Raw genomic sequence first — 23,612 nt, 5'->3', positions numbered from 1 at the left:
CTGAGGAGAAATTGAAGTTGGCTTGTATCCATAGAATAGCAGCTCCTGATCACAAAAACGCCACTCTTCCTGAAAACAAAGCTCTTATAATGTAGAAAATAGCAAGAACCAAAATACAGGTATCGCCGCCACAGGCCAAGCTCGCAAGTACAAGCGTGATGACTTCCTTGGACAAGAGGCGCCACCTTGGAGGAATTTTTCTTACTTCATGGAAGTCACGAATCTCTGAGGCTTGCAAAGAAGGTTGCGCACAGCACCGCTAGCCGTCAGAAATCAGGGAGTCTGCGTTTACGTCACGACTCACGTCACTCCGTTCTGTGACGTCATAAGAGTTGCCGTGGCGTCATAAGAGTTTCATGAGTTTGAATCAGAGGGGCGGGAAAAACTTTTTTCAACTTCGAATCCAAATTTCTTTGAAATAAATGCATCTTTCGCGCCCGGACAAGCGGCAACAAAGCCATGAAATGGCGAACTGTCAGATTTTGCTAACAAAAAAAAATTGATAGAGTTCTCCTGTGTCCCTTTAAGTACACCTCCGGCCTATACGGTACCGAAAATAGTACGTGAACTATTGTTTGCATTTGTTGAAGTCCATTGGATAAATAAAGCAGCTTTGATATTACTGTTGTACAATGGAATCCGATGCGCAACTAAACCTGTTGCTGAATATTTCTTCTGTCGCATTGGTTGCGTTCAATTTCTCGGCAAAGAGAAATAGCGCCGCTGGACGTTTCGCTGCGGCAAAGACAACGCAGTGACATCCTGCTGCCGCTAACAATCGCAACTGAACCGACATCCGCTTCCGGTGTTTCGACCAATCAGGTGTGGCCGCTGCGGCAGATTATGACGCTTTTTATTCTGACACAAACTAGGAATACGGCCCCTGTACCCCGAAAACATTCAGCGTGCGAGGAATTGTACATGCTGACACTCCGTCGTTGAACTTGATCGAGATTTCACGGTTCGCTATTTTCATGTGCTTCATTCCGGGGCACCGCCACTTCTCACGCTCGATAGTTTGTACATTTCCAAAAGGCTCCAAAGCCTCCACAATATAGTGTGGAAGCCAAAGCAGCTTAACGTTCATGTTCTTGGTGTCCAGGTCAACCACGATACACTTCCGACCTTTGACAAGGAACTCTGCTTTGTGAATACGTTTTTGCTTTGAGGAACTGCTTTGAGTAACCACCCAAACGTGGCTCATTTGGTAATGGCCAATGCACAGAATCCCATGGAGGTCCGGATTCTGCGCGAGTGCGTCTCGAAAGTCAAGAGCACGGTATGGGCGACCCTCGAGGTAAGCATGCATTGTTGCGGACAACATTACCGGTAGGAGTCGAGGGAGGACAACTTTTAACGAGTCCGTGGTAACTGCAGGATTTGGAAGACCTCGGCCAACGGCCGATGCGGTGTTTCCAGCAGAAGCATTTTAAGACACACCCGTTCAGAACGGCTTCCTCTTCCATAGGCCACGAACGAGCGTTGGTTCAAGCATGTTAGAGGGACACGCGTTGAGGTGTGTATGACTTAGTAACGTGTGTTTGGGATGAGCACTAATATTATAGTAATTAAATACAAAAAATAATATGAATATCAATGTGCTCATTAAAAATATAATTATGCTAATTAAGCGCCAGAAACTGCGCGGAATGAAAAGCCGGTGTTATGGTGCTTCAGTGTAATGAAATAAATGGCGTATATGAGTATGTAGTGGCGTAGTAGGTCGTGCACTGCAACCTAGATAGTGATTGGTAATCGATAATGTGACCGGTAATTGTTATTGTAATCGATGAGCGTGATCGGCGATGGTACTGTGGATTGGTTATCGGTGAGAAATAAGAAAGAAAGCAAATAGGAAGAAAAAAAAGGCAGGAGAAAGCGCAATTGCTTCTACACTTCAGGCGAAGCTTAAGCTTTCCCTCTAATGTTTTTAACCCATCTTTCTGCAAAGAATCATTTCCTTCCCTAAACATAATAACCATACCTTTCGGCGACTGTTGGCTTCCGTCATTATACGCATGGATCATCTATAATAATAATAATAATTGGTTTTGGGGGAAAGGAAATGGCGCACTATTTGTCTCATATATCGCTGGACACCTATACGAATTTCATTTGTTACAGGCGGCCTGCTACTCTTCTCCCCACAAAGCAAACACTGCAGCATCACTGGTGTCCTTAAACGGAACATTCAAAATGCTGTTAAAAAACAGACAGATGGGCGAGCCCGTGTTTTCGCACTTTCTAGAAATGCCAGTCACTGAACATTAACCTTCTTTTTGCGATCAATAGTAGTTGAGTGATTGCTTTAGTCTTAAGGAGTTGCGAAAATAATTTAGGAATCCATGATCTGGGATACAGTTTCCATGTTACCAAGTTTTACGGTTTATGCTTTATGGTAATTTAACGTCCCAGAGCGACGCAGGCTGTGAGGGACGCCGCAGTGAAGGGCTCCGGAAATTTCGACCACCTGGGCTTCTTTAACGTGCACTGACATTGCACAGCCCACGGACCTCTAGAATTTTGCTTCCATCGAAATTCAACCACCGCGGCCCGGATCGAACCCGCGCTATCGCATTCTACTCTTAACGACGACTCTACTAAGGGTAGACAGCTGGGCTACAGTTGGCTTGCATTATTATGGAACATGGTACCCGCGCAAGAAACAAGGACGAAGGGAGAAGAAAGACAACATGAACGCCGGTATCAACTGAAATTTATAGCACACTTGCGCGACTTTTAGATGCAGAGAAGCACCACTATCGTCACCAACCGTTCACAGCTATCAACACACGCCGGTGTACAAATGACGAAAGCATCTGAACTAAACAAAGACAATTCAACCAACAGCGTACAAGAGCACATCGCAGACATTTTGTTTTCTTTTTTCCTATTTTACCTGCCTGAACCTGCAGTCACATTTTCCTGCAAATAATCATATTATTAACCGGCGTTCGTGTTGTCTTTCTTCTCCCTTCGTCCTTGTTTCTTGCGCTGGTACCATGTTCCATAATAATATTAACGATGAAGCTAAAGCGTCCGTCATTTTTTTTAAGCGTGAGTTCTCTTCCAGTCTCCAGACTCGCTGAAGTATTTGAAGCCGAAACTAACTGGAGTTTATAGCCTCTGGTATATCAATCAATCAATCAATCTTTATTTCAGTTTGTACATGCAAACTGGGGATGGCGAGAAAAAAGCAGTGAACGATACACCGCCTGACGGGCCTCACCACCCGTACAAGTCAGCAGTTGGCACGAGGCAAAAACAACCACTGCTAAAAAGTGAATACAAGTGCGCTTATGAAGAGCAAGGTTGACCAAAACAGATATCTAGTAAATGGCAGCAATAACTGTTAGCAAAAGACAGTGAGGCTATAACAAAGAGCGGCATAGTCACGCAGACACTTGACATCACTGTAGAACAGATTGCTCAATAAAACTTTTTTCGAATCGCAGACAAAGACATAATATTCACTTGGTCACTGAATGAGGTATTGAGGAAATTTGGGACAATATACCTTAACATACAGCTCTGAATTTGGTAGTGGAAACCTACACTGCAATCTGACATCGTACGATGAGTGGCGGCGTGTAATTGGTACAATTTTAGGAATAAATGAATCACCCTTTTTATCACTGTGTTATAAAAACATGCAAATCTGTAGTCAAATAATCTGTTGACTTTTACAATATTATAATATAGGTAAATGTGTCTAAGGCGAATCATAGGACTTGTTGACAATTGCACGAAGCATTTTCTTTAGCAATGTTTGCAGTCCCAATGAACTCAATCTCTTACCGTATGTGTTGTGATGGAACGGAAGATTAAAATTACCGTTGGCATCATGTCTTGTGTTGTGGACTGGCAAAATGAACAAGCTCATCGGGACTGGAGAGTTAGTTGTTAAATGCAATTTACTAGAAGGGAGATTTTGTAGTCGCTTAGAGCGGAAAATTTTAGTACTCGAATTTCTTCAGACTGTTGCTTGGATGATGCAGTGAAGAAAATGTTATAATCCTTAGTGCTCGCTTCTGCAAGTGTATCAGAGGTGTGAGATATGTTGAGTATGTGTGCCCCTATTATTCGCTGCAATAACTCATGTGACAATGAAAGAATGAAAAGTGCAATTTATTATGCGAAGGAATGCGCTAAAAGCGGCACAAGAAGACAACACACACACACGACACAAGCGCAAACTAACAACTGTTTATTCCTTACGGAAGATGCGTTTATATACGCAACGTCAGTTTTTTGAAAAATGCAACCTTCCCATCATCAAACACGTGACCATCACCACGACACAGCATCTGCGCTTATCATGTCAATTTCGGTTTTTGTAAGTGCAATAGAAGGAGTGCTTACACACGTTCCATTTTCCGCCTTTTCGATTAGAAACGCTTCGACTATCTCTCTTTAAATCCTTTCTTTCTGTTTACCTACAATTGTGGTCCTGTGGAAAATTGGTTCGCATTTATTCTTACACGTGCTGCAATGTTGCGCCAGATTCCCGGGGTGCTTAATTTTGTCGCAGTCATTATTATGCTCTAGAAGTCTCGTGCCGACACATCTACCCGATTGCCCAATGTATTGTTTTCCGCATCATATTGGTATCTTATAGATGATGTCTTTCTGGCATGGTACGAACCTTTCCCTATGGGCAATGTCACATTCTTTGCTCTTTTCACTCTTTTCTTTCGCATTCACCTTGTTGCAAAGGCTTATCAGCTTTTTTGGTGCGCTAATTACAACTTTCAGTAGGTGTTTGTTCTCCACTTTCTTCAATCCGTGCGATGCCTAATGAATATACGGTATGACAACCAATCCATCTCTATTCCCCTGCTCTTTCGACTTCATTCCTTTCCTCGTCAAGGATTTTAGCACTTTTTTGGCCACTGACGCGATCATGTTGTCAGGGAACGCACTATCGGTCAGTCGACTAATTTGCATGCTTATACTCTCGTTCATTTTGTGATCGCACGACTTCGTAAGGCTCTGCATCATACACGATTGGGCAATTGGGCGACACTCCTTTTGACAAGCTTGGACTGGCTGGAATCATATCGCATGATGCTTTTTTCACTTTTTGTATGATACCACCAGCAAGTATAGAAAGGGGTTTTCTGTATTTGTAGATCAAGAAATCTGATCATCGCTTTTTCAGGTAGTTCATACGTGAAATCGAGGCCATCGAATATGCGTTTAAAAAGCGTGACCATCGCCTCCGCGTCAACCGCGCCTGCTTTCTCCGCACTGAAACACAGCAAGAAATCGTCTACCTAACGGAAGCATGCCAACACGTTCCTGCCTTCGAGCTCTGGCTTGAGGGTGCGATCACCCTTCGCCATGCGCACGTTCGAAAGTACCGGAGCCAGACACGAACCAATGCATGCGCCGCCTCGTTGTGCGTACACTTTTCCTTCGTACTGCACGCACAGGGATCTTGGGTAGAGCAGTTCAAGGAACCCACTGACGCACAAGCTGCGTAATATGTTGCGAGGAAAGTGTTGTCTAGCCTTAACAAGAACGTGGCAGCCAGACGTAGCTTTATTACAAACGCTGTTCCCTTTATTCTTCCAGTTAAGGTTGTTGTCAAACATAACACCAAGATATTTAAATAAATGAACTGATTCGATTACACAACTGCTCAAGGAAATCCTAATTTGATTAAAATCACTGTTTCTTCTTCTTGCAAGGAAGACGACGTAGTTAGTCTTCGCAAAGTTTAACGTTACTCTCTTGTTACTGAACCAGTCAGAAACCGCCATTAAATCTTGCTTCATGTCGACTTGCGTCGCAGAAACCGAATTATCTGTGAATATGAGGGCCGTGTCGTCTGCATACATGAGAATCTGCGAAAGTGAGACTGAACATGGGAGATCATTTATATAATCGGAAAATAGTAGAGGCCCCAGGACTGATCGTTGGGGTACTCCGCATTTTATATAGCTATATGTTAAGTCAAGGTTGCTAATTACCACTTTCTGTTGTCGACACGATAAGTAACTCTGAAAAATTGCAGCGTGTCACTAACAATCCCATAGGCGGCTAGTTTGTTCAGTAATATTGGATGCGATACAGTGTCGAACGCCTTTTTCAGGTCTAAAAATATACCAACTGGGATTTCGTTTTTATTAAGAGCTGAATTTATCAACTGGGAAAGCGTTAGAACGGCTGTAGAGGTCGACCTGTTTGTGACGAAACCACGCTGCTGGTGACAGATTACATTATACTGACTAAGGATTATTTTTAGTTTGATGGCAATTAGTTTCTCAAAGACAGTATTTAGAATGCTTAGTACAGATATTGGACGATAACTACTTGGGTCGTTTTCGTCTCCATATTTTTAAATAGGAACAACTTTAGCGATTTTTAGATTTTTTGGACAGCTACTAGTCTCTATCGCATGGTTACCTATATGAAATGGCGGGCTGGACAGAATGTCGGTGTTATGCTTTAATACTGCAGTCTGAATACTGTCGTGCTCTTTAAAGCTGTGAGCTCTTTGTGAGCTCACAAGATATGAGCTCTTTAAAGCTGTGAGCTCTTTGTGAGCTCACAAGATATGAGCTCTTTAAAGCACCGGTCTAAAGCGCGTTATGCAGGGAGTGTTTTCTTTGTTGTAGGTGGTGCTTTCGTGAAATAAACGGGGGGAAGCCTGACCCCTGTGCCAATTCCGCCAAGCTGCAATTTTATTCTGGAAACCAATCGCCACCGCTGCGGTGACGCGGATTCCTGAGGCTAGCCTAGACCACCTTTAACTTTCAAACGGCGATCACGGAGTACTCACTTGGCCTCTCTGCCCCACAAACCACCTTAGTCCGGCCTTATTTGTGCCATTTTTTTTCTTCTTTTTGTTTTTTCTCAGATTTTATCTCGGCCGTTTCACCCTTTTCTTTCAGTTTCAATTGGTTTCGCCTGCGCCAAGCTCTGGTTCGGTGCGAGCTTCCTCTAAATTTTTTTAAATCTTTTATCTATTCGTTTACAGTTTTACAATGAAGGGAAAAAATTGGAGACACATTTAAGTCCGCCTTAAGAGAATGACGCGATAGCTAATGGGCTGTTTCCCATATATGCGGTATTGGTCTCTCTCTACTTTGTATTCGTAGACCCCTGGAAGACTTCATAACCTTCCTGGCACAGCGGTGCAGCGGTTAAGCGATGTGCCACTGCCCTTTGATGGGACGGGCTTTCAGCAATGGGCCTTGTGTGCCCCAGGGTTGCTCTTCCCGAGCGACGAATCATTAATTTAACTGCCTCTCCTGCCACGGTGGGCAGTTTGCTCACTATCCGATGGGCAGGCTGTGATTACGCCACAAGGTCACGCGACCTAGGTAGCCCACCTGCCTCCTATATTGATAATAAGGGAGTAATTACTCATTCGCATCCACCCAAGCCCAGTTTCGCGCCGTCACTGTTCCCACTTCAAGTTATTGATAAATTCTCACGCGCCCTACCATAAGCTTGCCGTCCCGGTTAGCTCAGTTGGTAGAGCAACTGCTCCGGTGTAGCGGTGGTCCCGGGTTCGAACTCCCGGTCAGGACAAACTTTTCGTTAACTACGAAGTTTCCGAGAAGGCTATATAGCTTTCCTTTGTAGCCGTATGGCTGCGCTTGGGTGGATGCCAATGAGTAATTCCTCCCTTATCGCATATTTGCCCCACCTTGGGAGATTCCCCTAAAATATTTCTCCTAGATTGCTCTCCGGAGACCACCTGCCAGAGCCATACTGGTGATTTTTCGCTGAGAGCCGACACCAGTTTTTCGGGAGAAGAGGGCCTTGAACGCTATCGCGCTAGAAGTTCAAAACAGTCGTGTTCGTTGCGGAAGCAAACAGGGTGAAGCTGTGTCCATTTAACCACAATGCAGCTCTTGCTCGGCGTGTCGTCAGTGCACCTCACCAGCGGGCGTCTCCACCCTACAGTCGACCGCGGGTAAAATGGGGAGCAACGCTTCTGCCGAGCACAACACAGCAGCGCCGATTAAACCGCTCCAGTTTCGCCTCAGAGGCAGGTTGGTTCGCGGAGCATAAGAGGAATCATCGCCGCTCACCGGGTAGCAGCAGAAGCACTGCGTGGCCTCGCTCCACAGGAAGGGCGACGCGCCGCCGTCTTCGCTGCTCTCGAAGACCAGCGAGATGCTCCCTTCGCCGGGGGCAGCGCGGCTCCTGCGAGCGGGCACACTGTGTTGCGCTTCACACGACGCTTTCGCACCAATCCTCGTGTCAAACGGCCTCTTCAAATAAGCTCACTTTTTTGCGTGTGTTTTCTGCAATGGATTATTTTATATCCGACTTTGCTCTCTCCGCTTTGGCGTATGATCTCAACGTCATTCACTAACCGTTTAAATAAAAAAACAAGAAACGAGGATCTATCCTTTCTTCAAAAGAATTTCTCCGTGCCATACTCCCATTTCGCTTTCTTTTTGTCCGTACAAAATTTATTTCGTATTTTAGGCGCCTCAAGGCCCTTTTCACTCTTGGTACAAAATTATCTTTGGATATTCTTTTTACATCCCTAATGATATCAGTGACCCTTGTGCGGTTTCATATCAAGCTGTTTGAACAGAAAATCTATTATTCGTTGTATTGAAGCAAACTCTCTGAGCCTTGATTTTCCTCTTTCTTTTCTGACAACAAAAAAGAAGAGAAGGCGCAGTTAGCTCACCAGCATAACACTGGTGCACCAGTTATAGTAATAATAATCACAAAAAAAAACAGCTGGAGGCAAAGAAAAGAAAGAGACAGAAGGCTTGGCCCGCTTCACACACAGCCTGCTCGGTCAGCACCGAACCATCCCTTCAGTTTCACCAAGGCCGAGCTGCACTGCCCAGTGCCACAGTTCAAAAACACGCGGTGCATACTCCGTTTGCAGCTGTTCTTCCGCTCCTCCAGCGTTCAGCCGCGGGCGGAGCCCGTTTACGACGCCCTTGCTGCTGCCGCACAATAGCGAATACAGTGGCCTCGTAATAAGGAAGCAATCACTCACTGGCACCCACCCAAGCGCGGCCATACGGCTACAAAAGAAAGCAACACAGCCTCCGCGCTGACTTCGTAGGCCTGATCCGGGGTTCGAGCCCGTACTGTCGTATGGTGGGGCGAAAGTGAATTGATCAAGAACTTGAAGAGGGAGCTATGCTCGTCAAGTATTCGTACGTCGTGCACAGTTCAAGCGTGTCTCGTAACTTCCCTGGTTAGGCAGAACAGGGCAGCGCCAATGTGCTAAGTCGAAGAGACTCACTATGGACCAAACCGCGCACTGCTAATCCAGTGCGGGCGCACGGCAGCTGCCCTTCTGGCGGCTCTCTTTTGGAGTGAGGTCAACGTAAAGCCTGAAGCCGCGATGCAAAATTTATTTAGAGAGGCCGCGGTGGCTCGAGCGGCCAGGGCTACGAAGTTCCGACAAGTTGGCAATTTTTCACCATGCCGCACCACTCAGTTCCCTCAGTCCTAAATAGACCTAAAAGCACCTCGTGCGACGGTGCGGTTGGCGCTAATCGTGCAGCACTTTCTTCCACTCTACACGCTCCTCGTCGACGTACGCCGCCACGATGCCAACCAAAGTGCTGTGCCATTGCTGTGCACTAGTTTTGAGATTGTGTAGGGTAATGACGGCACGCTGGCAACCAATCGTTGCCAATTCGCTTTGAGGTTCCAGAGTAACTCAGACCCGCGGTCGGCAACGCCAACTGCTTGGGTCAGGGCTACACGTTACCACAGAAATGAGACCAAACATTTCGTCTAGACCGAGCTCCATTAACCCATGTAGTAAAGTTGTCGCAGGCTACCAGGGCGTCTCTCTCGTTGCTCGTATTTATAAGAACATGGCTTTTGGGTGGTGTGGTTTCCTTCAAGGGGGCTGTCCAATCAGCTACGCATTTGGCAATGCTGGAGATGGGACACGCATTCCTTGATTGCTCCACTCCACTGAAGCAATTGCACAGAGGGCTCACCAGCAACGAGGCAATAATAATAATAATTGGTTTTGGGGGAAAGGTAATGGCGCAGTATCTGTCTTATATATCGTTGGACAACTGAACCGCGCCGTAACGAGGCAACTCAGATTAATAATAATTGGTTTTTTGGGGAAAGGAAATGGCGCAGTATCTGTCTTATATATCGTTGGACACCTGAACCGCGCCGTAAGGGAAGGGATAAAGGAGGGAGTGAAAGAAGAAAGGAAGAATAGGTGCCGTAGTGGAGGGCTCCGGAATAATTTCGACCACCTGGGGATCTTTAACGTGCACTGACATCGCACAGCACACGGGCGCCTTACCGTTTTTCCTCCATAAAAACGCAGCCGCCGCGGTCGGGTTCGAACCCGGGAACTCCGGATCAGTAGTCGAGCGCCCTAACCACAGAGCCACCGCGGCGGGGTGCAACTCAGATTTCTCGTTTTGATTTTTTTCTGTGGGTAGATGGCAGCACTTAAGTACCACAAGAAGGAACTTCTGTTTCCCCTCCAGGTGTGTAAATTCTATCGTGACACCTCCTTGACGTTCATGATTAAACTGCGCGAAAGAGGGACAAAGACAAGAAAACACATACACACGTAAAGCGCATACGCTTCCAACTTTTATTCAAAAAACGATTCGAGCATTCCTTTTACACGCTCCAACCCAGATTGGCTCCACTAAACTGTTAAAACTTGTCTGCTGTTTTGGATCCTGGATGTGTCACGTGGTGGGTTGGTGCGTGTAAAAGGAATGCTCGAAGCGTTTTTAGAATAAAGGTTGGAAGCGTATGCGCTCTGCGTGTGTACGTGTTTTCTTGTCTTTGTCCCTCTTTCTTTCGCGCAGTTTAATCATGAGTGAGGAACACGAACTAGCTCGCCAGAAAACCTCCTTGACCGTGACAAGAAAGTATTCGTCCTTCAGCGAACAAGAAGTAGGGCCGAGAACTTTCTGTGTATATCCTGCCAAAGCTGGGAGACGGAAGCACAAAAGAATAACCGCTCTGAAGGGGTGGTAGTCAGAGAATGAACCTTTTTCCAGTAACCCGCCACTCAGCTGCCACAAGGAAAAGTACGTTTCCCGGTTTGGGTCCCCCTAAGCTCCCTCGCATCTTTTCTGCAGAAATTCATTTACAATAATGTGGCGTATACAGCCTGTAGTTAGAAGTTAGAAGTAGTGTTGGTTTAGCCTAGCCAGAACAGGTAAGTGTGAGTCATCTTTCGACACACCTTGGGAGCACTTCCCCTTCGGCACTGCGGCACTTCAGCCGGATATTTCGTATTGCGCGTATTCGTCCCTCGCCACACGCAATACAAGCCTGGTGACCGTGTACGGGTGTGGACGCTGATTCGACGACGCGGCCTCAGTGAAGAGCTTTTTGCGCTCTCATTTTTTGCGCTGCCAGTGTTTATTTTGCATTGTCTTCAGTGTTGTTGACCTCACTCTCCGTTTAAGCATCCGACCGATCCTTCTGTGAGAGAAGTAATGCCGCGAAACTGTTGTACTACTTGTTCGCGTTGAAAACCGTTGGCGCGCGGGAATATCACTAAATTTGTTATGCGAGATGCGATCAGCGTTATCTGGAAGGACTGCAGCCAGGCGCAACTATTTCAACATTATTCTCGGCTGTTGTAGTTGTTTTCAGCGCCTTCTCTTGAAGGTTCCTCTTCGATGGCCACCGAGCAAATTTGTTGCTATCGGCGTCGCCGAATTCTTCAGTTTATTAATGGGCGATAGTCACTTCAGTAACTTAATTACTGCTGAAATACTTCGTTTCATGTCTCCTTCTCTGCTTATAGTTTCACAACGGAACAAATCAAACTTGGGCAAAAGGGTGAAATGTCTAGTTTGCAAAAGCACTGAGATCGTCCTCTTGCTATTAGTGGTGACTTTGAACAAAAATTTCATTTCACAAGCGACTTCCAACTGTTCTGGACAAAGTTGCTATGATTGGTTTATTTTTAAAGATAATAAAAATTGCCATTTTTAGAACAAAAGATGGGCACTGCAGCCACACGAACCGCGTGTGCTCTTTACTTACATAAAAACGGCAGCACACCTGAATTGTCATTACGTCACGGGTTTGAAAGCGAAAATTCAATATTTACTATGGTTTCCGGGAAAGTCTCCTTATGCACCCTGCTTTTCTACGTTTTTATATTTTATATATTATATACTTTTATTTATTATACATTTATATGTGTTCTTATATAGCACTCCTTCCGAGCGTTTTTTTTTATTGAAATATGCGATTTTTGGAAGCGTAGGGCAGGAAGTGCAACTAGGTGTGGCGCATACCAAGGCGTATCTCATTGGAAGAATAAGGATGGTCGGGGAACGCTTGACACATGCGAAACCGATTCAGAAGCAAAACTGGATGATTTTGCCAGCCAGGCCATGAACGTTTGACATCACGTTATTTGCACTACGGAGATGCCTGTTCTGTAGTAGGGGGCTCGGAAATCCGCGAGCTCCTTTCTGCAGACAGGGTGCACCCACGCTTACCCGCGCACAGTGGACAGCACCTGCACTGATAACGCGAAAATTCTGGCAGAGATATGCCCGGTCGGGAGGAGAATTAGAAAAAAAGAGCGACACTCGACCAAAGATTCGTTAGAGAACCGATGTTTCGATGGCCATCCGACACATTCTGGTTTCACTAGCTTGGCATGTCGAAGAATAAATTTTACCAGTCGAAAAAAGGCGAGGGACAAGAGGAGAACAACACAGGACAAGCCTTGTCCTGTGTAGTTCTCCTCTTGTCCCTCGTCTTTTTTCGGCTGGTAAAATTTATTCTTCGACATGTCATACCAACTGGCCCACCATTCAGCCTTGCTTCACTAGCTTGGAGCCAGAGGCGAACGTTTGCTGCGACCGGTTCTCATGACGTCGCAGTTGCAGTACAGCAGAGGCTGAGCAGGAAAAGGAAGGAGACGGTCCTCTCTCCCCTTGATGTAGGCGGGTGCACTGCCATAGATAGTTCTCCGCGAGTATGGCGTGAAATTGCAGGTGATAGGCAAGTGCCTCAGTGAAAGGAGGTTAATCGCTACGTCATGACAATCGATCTACGTCATCAGCCCTGTTTACATGAACCCGATAGCGTCGGCTCGATTCGGGAGTCGGGTTGAGCATGGTCAATCCAACTCAACCAGTGCGTGTTTACATGAACTCGATTTTAGCGATTCGAGACCACGGTTCAACTGTAGCGATACCAAGCGTCGAGGAAGCAGTAGCAGCCTCCACGATTAAGGCACGCCATGGCTGTATCTGAGGCGCGACGGCGCACGTGGAAAGCAAGTTCGCATTTATCCTCTCCCCTCTCAATAACCCTACTTTTCGACTCGACAGCGTTTACAGCCTCATCGGATCAGGGTCGAGTTGAGTCAGCCTACCCCTTGCGGCGGAGTTGACTGGACCACTAGGTGGTATTGACTGGACCCAACCCGTAGACTCCCGACTCGGCGTGCGTTTCTATGAACCCAGTACCGGTTTTCGGCCCGATAACTCAACAACCAGGCCGTGTTGGGTTCATGTAAGCGCAGCTATTGGCTCGAAGGACTCCTATGACGAGTATTTGCAGCTGCATTCTTGATTTGTATCGCCACCTAGGTTACTCTGCCCCTGCGCTGGAAAGAAAAAATGCTGTTCTCCCACACTGTCCTAAAAAGGAAGCCCCCTTCCTGTGTTTTGGCACTAACAATGACTTATTGTGTGACTGCCGGGAGGGGAAAGAAGGGGCGCTTGTGGGTGTGGCTTTGCATCCCACTTCCTTTCCCCACCACAAGCTCGAGCAAAAAAGAAAAGCAGAAATCATTTCCGAATACAGCCCAGGCAAGAAAAAAGGAACGAAAGAGCTCAAGCACATCCAAGTTCCGAGTAAAAACCTGCGCGCACGAGCACAGACCACCAAGAGGTTGGTGGTAGAGTGTAGTAGCGACAAAATATTCTGACGCCATATGGATCCACGTCGCGCTAGTTAAATTTGGGGCGAAATTCAAATCCCCGCTGAAAATGTATGCACAAATTTCAGAGCCTGTAAAACGCAAACACTAGGCTCGATATGGATAAAAATTGCGGTTTGACAATCAAGAAAGGAAAAGGGAGAAACTGTTGCAGACGAAATTCTGATGTTTGGCTTAGTTTTTTCGGAAGATGACATGAAAGACCGACATATCTGAAGGTGAAATTTTTCTGGATATTTACCTCTGATTTGTAAAAAAAAAATGAAACTTAAAAAATAATATCTGTCCTTTCTAAATAAGAAAACGCTGCCACAGACCTCATGAAAATCGAGCCAATTTTAGACACGCTGCAGCTTCCGAAAGTTCCCGTGTATTTCCTATTGACAACATCACTGGTAAACCCTCTTAAAGGAATGGTAAAGCCAAATCGATACTTTTCTACACATTCCTGTATAGCACTATTAATTGGCGATTATTCCGAGTTTGAGCATTTATTTAGCATATTTTCCATGGATGGCTATATTTCTACGTTTTTTTTTGTTTGGGGCGCGCGTCCGCCTACCTCCCCGCACGCGAGGCCTGAGGGTGACGTCACAAGTTTCCGTAATCAGCGTGACAGCCGCTGCAAAGCAGCCCTGGCCTAGAGCACTGCGCGGACCATAATTATTAATGCGAAACCATTACTTTGCTATTTGGGGTGTCATTCTGACTTGTGCGCTCATGGTCATGCGCAACCGTGATAAGGCGGCGCACGTTGGAAGCTGACCGCCGCATGCAGGTATAGAAGGAAGCGGGAATAATAAGGAAGCGGGACGGGGGTTCTTTGCCCCTCATCTGTCAACTGGCTTGTCTGTGTCTGCTCGTGAGTCGCGCCGTTCCCTTGACGCGACAGCTATGTCGGCGAGGTCGTGTCCGCAAAATGTGTTGGCAGCCGTTGTGTCGTTGTCTGAACAGTTAGGATCAAAAGAATGATTGCAATCGATAGAGGATAATGTGAGGGTGATGGGCGACAAAATGTGGTGTCGATGCGATGATTACGTAGTTAGTTAGAGCCAGAAAAGGTCGAAAAACCGCCGAAACAGCGCGGACGTCGATATAGTGAGTGAACGGGAAACAATCGTGGACGGCAAAATAGTGAAAAAATAGGCAAAGGATTGGAAATAAAGTTTTAAATGGATTGAAATGTGTTTGGTGGGTGACAATTAATCGAAGAAAAAACAGTTTGACACACAGTAATTAGTTCATTAATTAGAAACAAAACTGGTTGGACGGACGGCGGAATAGGCTGGACGGGGGTACAGTATGTAGACGGGAAAGCAGCAATGGGCGACAGATTTGGAAAACTAACGTGTGATTGCGCTGAAAGGGGGGTTTAATTACACTAACCGAGCTAACCTTCTAAAAATCCTCCTGAGAGGAAAAAGCCTCCTGAGAGGAGGCGACGACTTATCCTCAAAGCACATGCTTTCGCATTCCTCCACGTAAACAGACTTAAGTGCCCGCAGAATTTTCGGCTCGGGCCCGGCCCGGGCCCAAAGCCCCTTCTGTTACCTGCTCCAGCTCGGCCCGGTTACTCCACTTACAGGCACGGGCCCGACCCGAGTCTGAGTGAACTCAGACCGGCCCGACTCGGCCCGGCACGTCAAATGCGTGGACCCGGTTGAGGCCCGGAAATAACTCAATAGCTAAGAGCGCTTGACAGACGTAACTTTTCTTGTTATAACGAATTTCTGTGAACAAGAGCCACGTTTTCGGAATAGAGGCGGGAAATCTAGTTGTTTTTAATTCGGTTAGTGCAATTAGTTTTTTTTTTGTCCATAGAAAGCCCACTGCCTCGGATACCACAGATACCAACTTGCTGAAAATAATATTTTAACGAGGCGTGCACTGGCCTTCTGTTAGCCTGCTTCTCTCGCCGTCCCTTGGTAACTTCAAAGCTCCGTACAGCAGCAACAAAACGTCATCGTATATTATGTCGCGGAGGTGTCAAATCTTAAAAGTCCCACGTTTCACTAAAACTGCCTAATGAATTGAACCACATAAAATCGATCATCTATTCACCCCACCTTGACATTGTCTTCACAACAAAGCCTCAGGTGACATGACTTCGAGAAGCGACCCAGATGGCCCAAAAATTTTGATGCAGAAGACGACGTCTTCTTGTCACTTCCACGAGAAGAGAGAGGACAATTTCAAAAGCGAAGAAAGCAAACCTCCTCATTTCTTCACCCACCCCCTCCTTTCTTTTTTGTTTGATGCGAAACCACTCCAGATGTCATCGAGCACGCCTTATTGTCTCTTATCGTACTAAACGTTGCGAAGTGCGGCCTTTTCTTTAACTAAGCGACCAAGGAAAATCAGTCTCTAGAGTGTCAGGGCGAAAATATGGTCTCTCTATATTGCGCCGCGGGGCGCTTGCCTGAAGGCAGCGCTCGGGTGGTGCACGACCTGCAAACCTAGGTGAGCCTAGCTGCCCATCTTTGGCCTCGAAGCAGAGGTCGGCCCACAATCCTGTTAAAGGGCGCTGTACGATCACTGTTTTTCCGCATGCGCACGCGTCGTTGCGACAGTGCGCAGGGGCCGAACAATGGAGCGCATGAACGCATCCGCCTGTGCGCACAAGTTGGTCAACTTCAACTTTTTTCCGCACGAGCGGATGGTCGCATCACGCTATTGGTTGCTGCCCCGTGACGTGCCAGTGCAGTGGTGCCAGGCCGCGCCTCCTCGGAGGAGCAAGATGGCCGCCCGCGAAGTGGAGTGAGAAACCAGGCCCAGTACGTGGTAGCTGTGCCGAGAAACGCATGTGGGATGCCATTCGGCAGAAGGACGAATCCAAACATAAAACGTAACAACTGTTTATTAGCAACGTCGGCGGACGAGCATACCCACGCTACGCTCGTCCGGGTAGCGGAAGGAAAACAGCCCCCTTCCCAGCCGGGCAGCCTGCTTTTGTAGCCGCCGTTGGCGACGCGTGCCTTGGGTGATGCAGCGGTGGCGCTGTGTCTTCTGGAAACATCTAAATGCAATGAGTAATAAAACTAGGCTAGAACAAAGGTTTATTGTTACAGATGAGGGTATTCGACTAGAAGGGGATGAAGCAATAAAACACATAGGAACAAGGATGACGGAAAAATTTTCAGCAAAGCACGTGGTACATAATTTATCGAAGGAGGATAGACCGGTTACAGCAATAGCTTCACTTGAGCAAGGAGAGTGGGAAAGGGCAGAGAAGAAGGTTCCTAGTGGCACATCAAGAGGACCAGATGGTATCCCGATTATGTTGATAAAGAAGTTAGGACCAAAATCCAAGCAAACATTAATACAGGTGGTGAACAAAATGATAGTGGATGAGAAAGTCCCCGATGAATGGCGATTAAGTAGAATGAACATGATATATAAGGGAAAGGGGGACAAAGCAGACGTAAGTAACTATCGCCCCATAACAGTGACGTCTGTGGTTTACAGGGTGGTGATGCAAATTATAAAGGATAGACTGCAGGCTTGGGTGGAGAACGAGGGGGTGCTAGGGGAACTACAGAATGGGTTCCGGAAACAAAGGAGGTTGGAGGACAATCTATTTTCATTGACACAGTGTATAGAAATTGCGGAAAAGGAACATAGGCCCTTATTGCTAGCATTTCTGGATATTAGGGGAGCCTATGACAACGTTACTCAGGAGCATTTGTGGGACATATTGGGCACATTGGATGTGGAAAATGGAGTAATTAATCTTTTAAAAGATATATATAGAGGTAACAGAGTGCTCATAAAATGGGAAAAAAATGTATCAGGGCCTGTAGAGATACAGCGGGGGCTTAGACAAGGATGTCCTCTGTCCCCTTTGTTGTTCATGTTGTACCTGCAAGGTTTGGAGGCCAAGCTAGAAGGGAGCGGACTAGGTTTCAACCTATCTTTTTTCAAGCAAGGGGAATTGATTAAACAGACATTACCGGGACTAATATATGCGGACGATATAGTGATAATGGCTGACAACAAGGAAGACCTGCAGAAGTTGTTAGACCTATGCAGTACAGAGGGAGATAGATTAGGCTTCAAGTATAGTAAGGAAAAATCTGCAGTCATGACATTTAATGAAGAGGGCGGCGAGCATAGAATACAGGAGTTCGTGCTAAAGGTAGTGAATGAGTACAAGTATCTTGGGGTGTGGATAAATAACAGTGTTGAGTATCTGACAGAGCATGAAAAATATGTAATGAATAAAGCTAGTAGGAATGCAGCTGTCATGAAAAATAGGGCACTGTGGAATTACAATAGGTATGAGGTGGTAAGAGGGATCTGGAAAGGGGTGATGGTCCCTAGCCTGACCTTCGGGAATGCGGTCCTGTGTATGAGGCCAGATGTTCAAGCAAGGCTGGAAATTAGGCAACGGGGAGTAGGGAGGTTAGCTTTGGGAGCACATGGCAATACACCAAATCAGGGGGTACAGGGTGATATGGGATGGGCGTCTTTCGAGAGCAGAGAGGCTAGCAGTAAGATAGCATTTGAGGAACGATTGAGAAGGATGGAGGAAAAGCGGTGGGCTAGGAAAGTTTTCAGATACCTGTATATAAAGAATGTTGACACGAAATGGAGAAAGCGAACTAGAAAATTGACAAGCAAATATCTGGACAGCAGTAAGGGGGCAAATCAGCAATTATCGGTTAAGAAAAAGGTTAAAGGAACAGAGAGAGCTTTGTGGAAAACAGGGATGCTGACGAAATCGGCACTGGGAACATACCGGACCTTTAAACAGGAAATTGTCAAAGAAAATATCTATGATAATTGTAGGGGAAGTTCTTTGTTGTTTGAGGCCAGGACTGGAGTTTTGCGGACTAAGAAGTATAGAGTCAGGTACCAGGAGATAGACACTTTGTGCACTGCGTGCGGAGAGGAGGAGGAAACGGCTGAACTTTGTGCACTGCGTGCGGAGAGGAGGAGGAAACGGCTGAACACTTGATACTTTTCTGTAAAGGGCTTCACCCTACAGTGGAAGGCAGCGGGGCTGACTTACCCAAGGCATTGGGGTTTAGGGATAGTGAAGGGAAAGTGGATTTTAAGAGGTTAGAAGTAACCAAGCGAAGGTTATCCGATTGGTGGCTAAAAGCAAGACAGGAGTAAAATTTCACAAGACATGGCTAGGTGGATTGAGCCACCGCCCGATGTAAAGGGTTCAGCCGTATCCATCCATCCATCCATCCATCCATCCATCCATCCATCCATCCATCCATCCATCCATCCATCCATCCATCCATCCATCCATCCATCCATCCATCCATCCATCCATCCATCCATCCATCCATCCATCCATCCATCCATCCATCCATCCATCCATCCAACGCAGTACAGCGTGTGGCCGAGTTACGCTGGGCCGGATGATAGCAAGGCGGAGGCTGCGCGGCAATGTGCGCAGAGTGTGTCGCCACATCAGCCCCCCGCTGAGTGGAGAGCCCTCAGGGCTTGTGAAAATCATAAGTGTAGAGAGTCGGGCAGGCCGTCCGGGGTCCGAAGACGCGGCTCAGGCGGACGACTCTGGCTGTGGCGCTGCGGCCGAGGTTTTCGGGGTGCAGCAAGGGACGTGCAGTGGCAGAGCTGCCGGGAGGGTCTGGGCCGCTGGGAGGGCCGGGGCTGTTGAGAGGGCCGGGGCTGTCGAGAAGGCCGGGGCTGTCGAGAGAGCTGTGGGCACCGGCAGAGCCGAGGCCGCCGAGAGGGCCGTCACCACGAGGATGGCTGGGGGCGCTGGGTGTGCCGAGGCTGCCGAGAGGGCCGAGGCTGCCGGGAGCGCCGAGGCCGCCTGGAGGGCCGAGGGCGTCAGGATAGCTGGGGCCGTCGGGATGCCAAGGGGCGGCGGGAGGACAGGCGCAGGCACCGGTTCAGCGTCGTTGTTAGGCAGGAGTGGCGGGGAAGCGGCCAGGGGTTGCCGAGGTGGGCAGGGTTCCGACGAAGGGTGCGTGGGCGAGAGTGAGGCTGGGCCAGCTGCTGGCGGCGACGACAGCGGGTCTGCAGCGTCGTAGAGCGGCAGCGGTCAGTAGGAGACGGCGAAGTCCGCCAGAATGGCAGCGCGCAGCTCGTCGTACGGCCGGCTGGCCAAGGCAAAGCAGGCGATCCGGCGCAGCAGGTCGTGCGGGAGGATATCGCAGAGGATTGAGTGTTTGAACGGCTGGGTGGTGATTGCGTTCAGGTACATCGCAGCCTCGAACTGAGCGAACCACCCGCCGATGCTTTGAGGCCGGAACGCCGGAAGCGGCGGGTCCTGGCCTGGGTCCTGCCAGTAAGCCATCACGGAACGCAGATGAGGGAAAAGTTTCAGCTCGACAGGCCACTAGATGTGGGAGGATGCCGGCGTCCGGGTCACCAGATGATGTGGGAAGTGGCAGGATGCTGAAGGACGGCGATGCGTTATTGTTCGTTGTCCGCGGGTCACATGATGTGGGATGTCGTTTCTACCGAAGGACGAATCCCAACATAAAAACGCAATAAGGGTTTATTGGATTGTCGATGGCAGCGGACGAGCATACCGACGCTACGCTCGTCTCGGTAGCGGAAGGTAGACTAGCGGTCTTCCCGACAACGCAGCTTGATTCTGTCACTGCACGCTATGGACGTCGGGTACGCTGCACAGATTTTTACAAGCCCTAAGGGCTCTCCACTCCGGGGGGGGGGGGGGGGGCGATGTGGCGATACACTCTGTACATATTTCCGCGCAGCCTCCGCGTTGTTATCATCCTGCCAGCCTAACAGGACCACACGCTGGACTGCGTTCCCGATAAGACAAAGCGCCACCGCTGCGTCGCCCGAGGCGTGCGTCACCGACGGTGGCTACAAAAACAGGCTGCCCGGCTACCGAGACGAACGTAGCGTTGGTATGCTCGTCCGCTGCCATCGGCAATCGAATAAACCGTTGTTACGGTTTTATGTTGGGATTCGTCCTTCGGTACAAACGACATCCCACACACATAATATTGGCCGCATGCGAGTATTACGACTGTTGACAGCGACTTCGAGCTTCACCGTGTGCAGCAGCGGCAAGCGGCAATTTCCCCCAAGTTGTTTTGTCGCCGTCTACACTGAGTTGACCGAGCGGCCTTCAGACCTACGCTGCCTACGCAAGACTTAACAGTGCCTGTGTCGCGAAGTGTTTATTTGGAGCCGTTTGTGATAGTTAAAGGTTTTCTTTATTCGCGCGAGGATCTTCACGAACAGCAGCGAGAAGCAGCTCCCCAGGGGGAATTTCCTGCGCGTACAGCAAGCTTCACAGCGCAGGGAGAAGCGTCATTGTAGTGAAAGTGATTGCAGTCGGAACGAGTGCTTTTGCGTCAGTCTGTGATATCGCCTGCAAGTACAATTACGTTTGAAAAGCTTACTAAGCACGCCTTGTTTTCCGAGTGCTGAAATGAACTGCGAGCTGTACAGCAGATCCTGGTTCCGGTGCACGCGCGTGTACTCAATTTGAGAACTGCCGTGAGTTCGACGTGACGAAATGAACTTCGTGCTCTGCAGCGAGTCGCATTCGTTGCAGCGGTTGCAGTGATGGCGAGCACAAGTCGTGTGCTGCGGGGTAGGCATCACCGATATCGATCGTAGTTCATGTGTGCTCTGTTAGACAACCGCCGTCCGTGAGTGCGACGAGAGCATTGTGAAACTTGTGTTTTGCGTATGCGAAACGATCTCGGCTGCACGGCCGTTGAGCTGTTTTCTGCCGGGACTACAGAAGCGCTGCCAACATTCTACGGCGTTGTGCTCCATAAAGTGCAATTTGCGACTATGAGGGGCCGGATTACGATAGTATGCCGGCGGCACTGTGAAATCGGTGTGAAAACATCGGTGGGCATGGCAGCTCTCGCATCTGGAGCGTCTTTTTTTTTATTTCCTGCCGGCTGCGCGGGCCCATATGGGCAATAAATATTACCGTAAAAAAATTCAAAGAATACAGCTTCCCTTGCATGTGATCATGGTCTGAGCCAAAGCGGTAGTGTTAAGCTTGGGTTGTAACATGTTATCTCCAGATCAGGAACACTTATGTACGAACAAAAACCATTGTGGCAACTCATTCACCAGTGTTTCACAGTGCACAAGTCTCTAATATGGGCCCACTAGTGCAGCTCTTGTTCACGAGCATTTCATTTTATCTGACGCCAAAAAAGAAAAAAATACCACAGCAAATGCTTACGCTTCTGAAAGGAGTCAACCCATATACCATTGTGCCTTATTAGTATGAACACTAGTTCCGGATCAGAACTGTACATAGAGTTTTCCTTAAAACGAATCGTGATTAAAAATGCAAAGCATTTTCAGTAAACTGCTGTGATTACAATTTATTTTTTGCTTGGCAGCGTGGAGTGAAGGTAGATTTTTGACAAATGCTTGCAATATTAAGTCCACTGTCGTGGTTCCCTTGGCTATTAGCAAAATGCAGCGATCTCGTAGTGCTCCGAGAGTCATGAAAATCGGGACAGAAACTGTACTCTTTGAATCAGCACCTGATCCCATATTTGTTGTAGCTTTCACTACACTGCTGGCGCCGCGGTGCTCTACCACTCGGCTTTATTTGTGTCGAACAGTTGTTAACTAGCGCTTGCTAGGTAAGCAGAACCAGCTTGTGTGAAACATTCTCGAAGCCTATAGAAGCATATGTCGTCAATGCATATGCATCTGCTGTGTTCATTTACCTGCGACTGCCTGCAGTGAACATTATTTGCCTGTTGGATTAAGGTGGTTTTGGTTTTTTCAGCAGCGCAGGGGACAAAGGACGTGACAAGTGCACAGTCACGGCGCTTAACTTACAACTGGTTTATTGAGGTGATTTTCGCTACTTAAATACAGTGGCAACCAATCTCAAAAGAAAAAGACAGATACACAAAAACAGATTGACGAAAATGACAATTCCTGAGCACAGGCCTACCGTGGCACAAGACCAGCTGCGCACGTTTTTCTATTCTCATCAAGGAAACGTAGTTCTTTATCGGACAGAGCTATTGAGGCAACGCTTACGCATTCATCTTTGAATTTATGGATTTCATGAGCTTCAATGATTTCACGAGTGATTTTTGTTCTATTATCTGACAGCACTCGACACTGAGTGAAAACAGGATAACACGGCGGTTTTTTGTTCTTTTTTCTTTCCTCTGTGCAGTCTCTGCAATGAATGCCAAGGTGACGGGAAGCGGTGCCGCTCACGTTGTTGTTGTGTTCCCGTAGCCGGTCGTTGAGGCAACGGCCAGTTTGCCCCGTGTAGTGCTTGCCACATGTAAGCGGAAACCTGAACACAACATTGCTGCTACATGGTACAAAACCTTTTTGGTGTTTCTTATCGCAGCCAACCGTCCTTTCATTGCTGCTGTTTACAATATGGCAGAGTTTGGAGAGCTTATCGGTCGCGGAAAAAACAACGTTTACATCGGCAGGCGCTCCCACCCTTTTCAGATTATGTCTTAGCAGGCTCTCTGATATTGCAATCAGAAGGACGGAAGGGTATCCTGCTGCTTGTAAGCGTACCACCTGATTTTGATAGCTGTCTTGCATCGCATGATGGCATGATTTTTCTAGGGCATTTCAAACACAACTTTGCGATGCCGCGCTTTACAAGCTTAGAATGTGCAGAAGCGAAAGGCGTGTGGGGCTTCTGGCATCGTGGCTCGTAACGCCAGCACACATGGCTATTGTTGAGGAACATGGCAAGATCTAAGAAACGTAACGTTCCTTCAGA

The sequence above is a fragment of the Amblyomma americanum genome, chromosome 2 (genome assembly GCF_052857255.1).
Source record: "Amblyomma americanum isolate KBUSLIRL-KWMA chromosome 2, ASM5285725v1, whole genome shotgun sequence".
NCBI lineage: Eukaryota > Metazoa > Arthropoda > Arachnida > Ixodida > Ixodidae > Amblyomma > Amblyomma americanum.
This window is presented reverse-complemented; position numbering follows the sequence as displayed.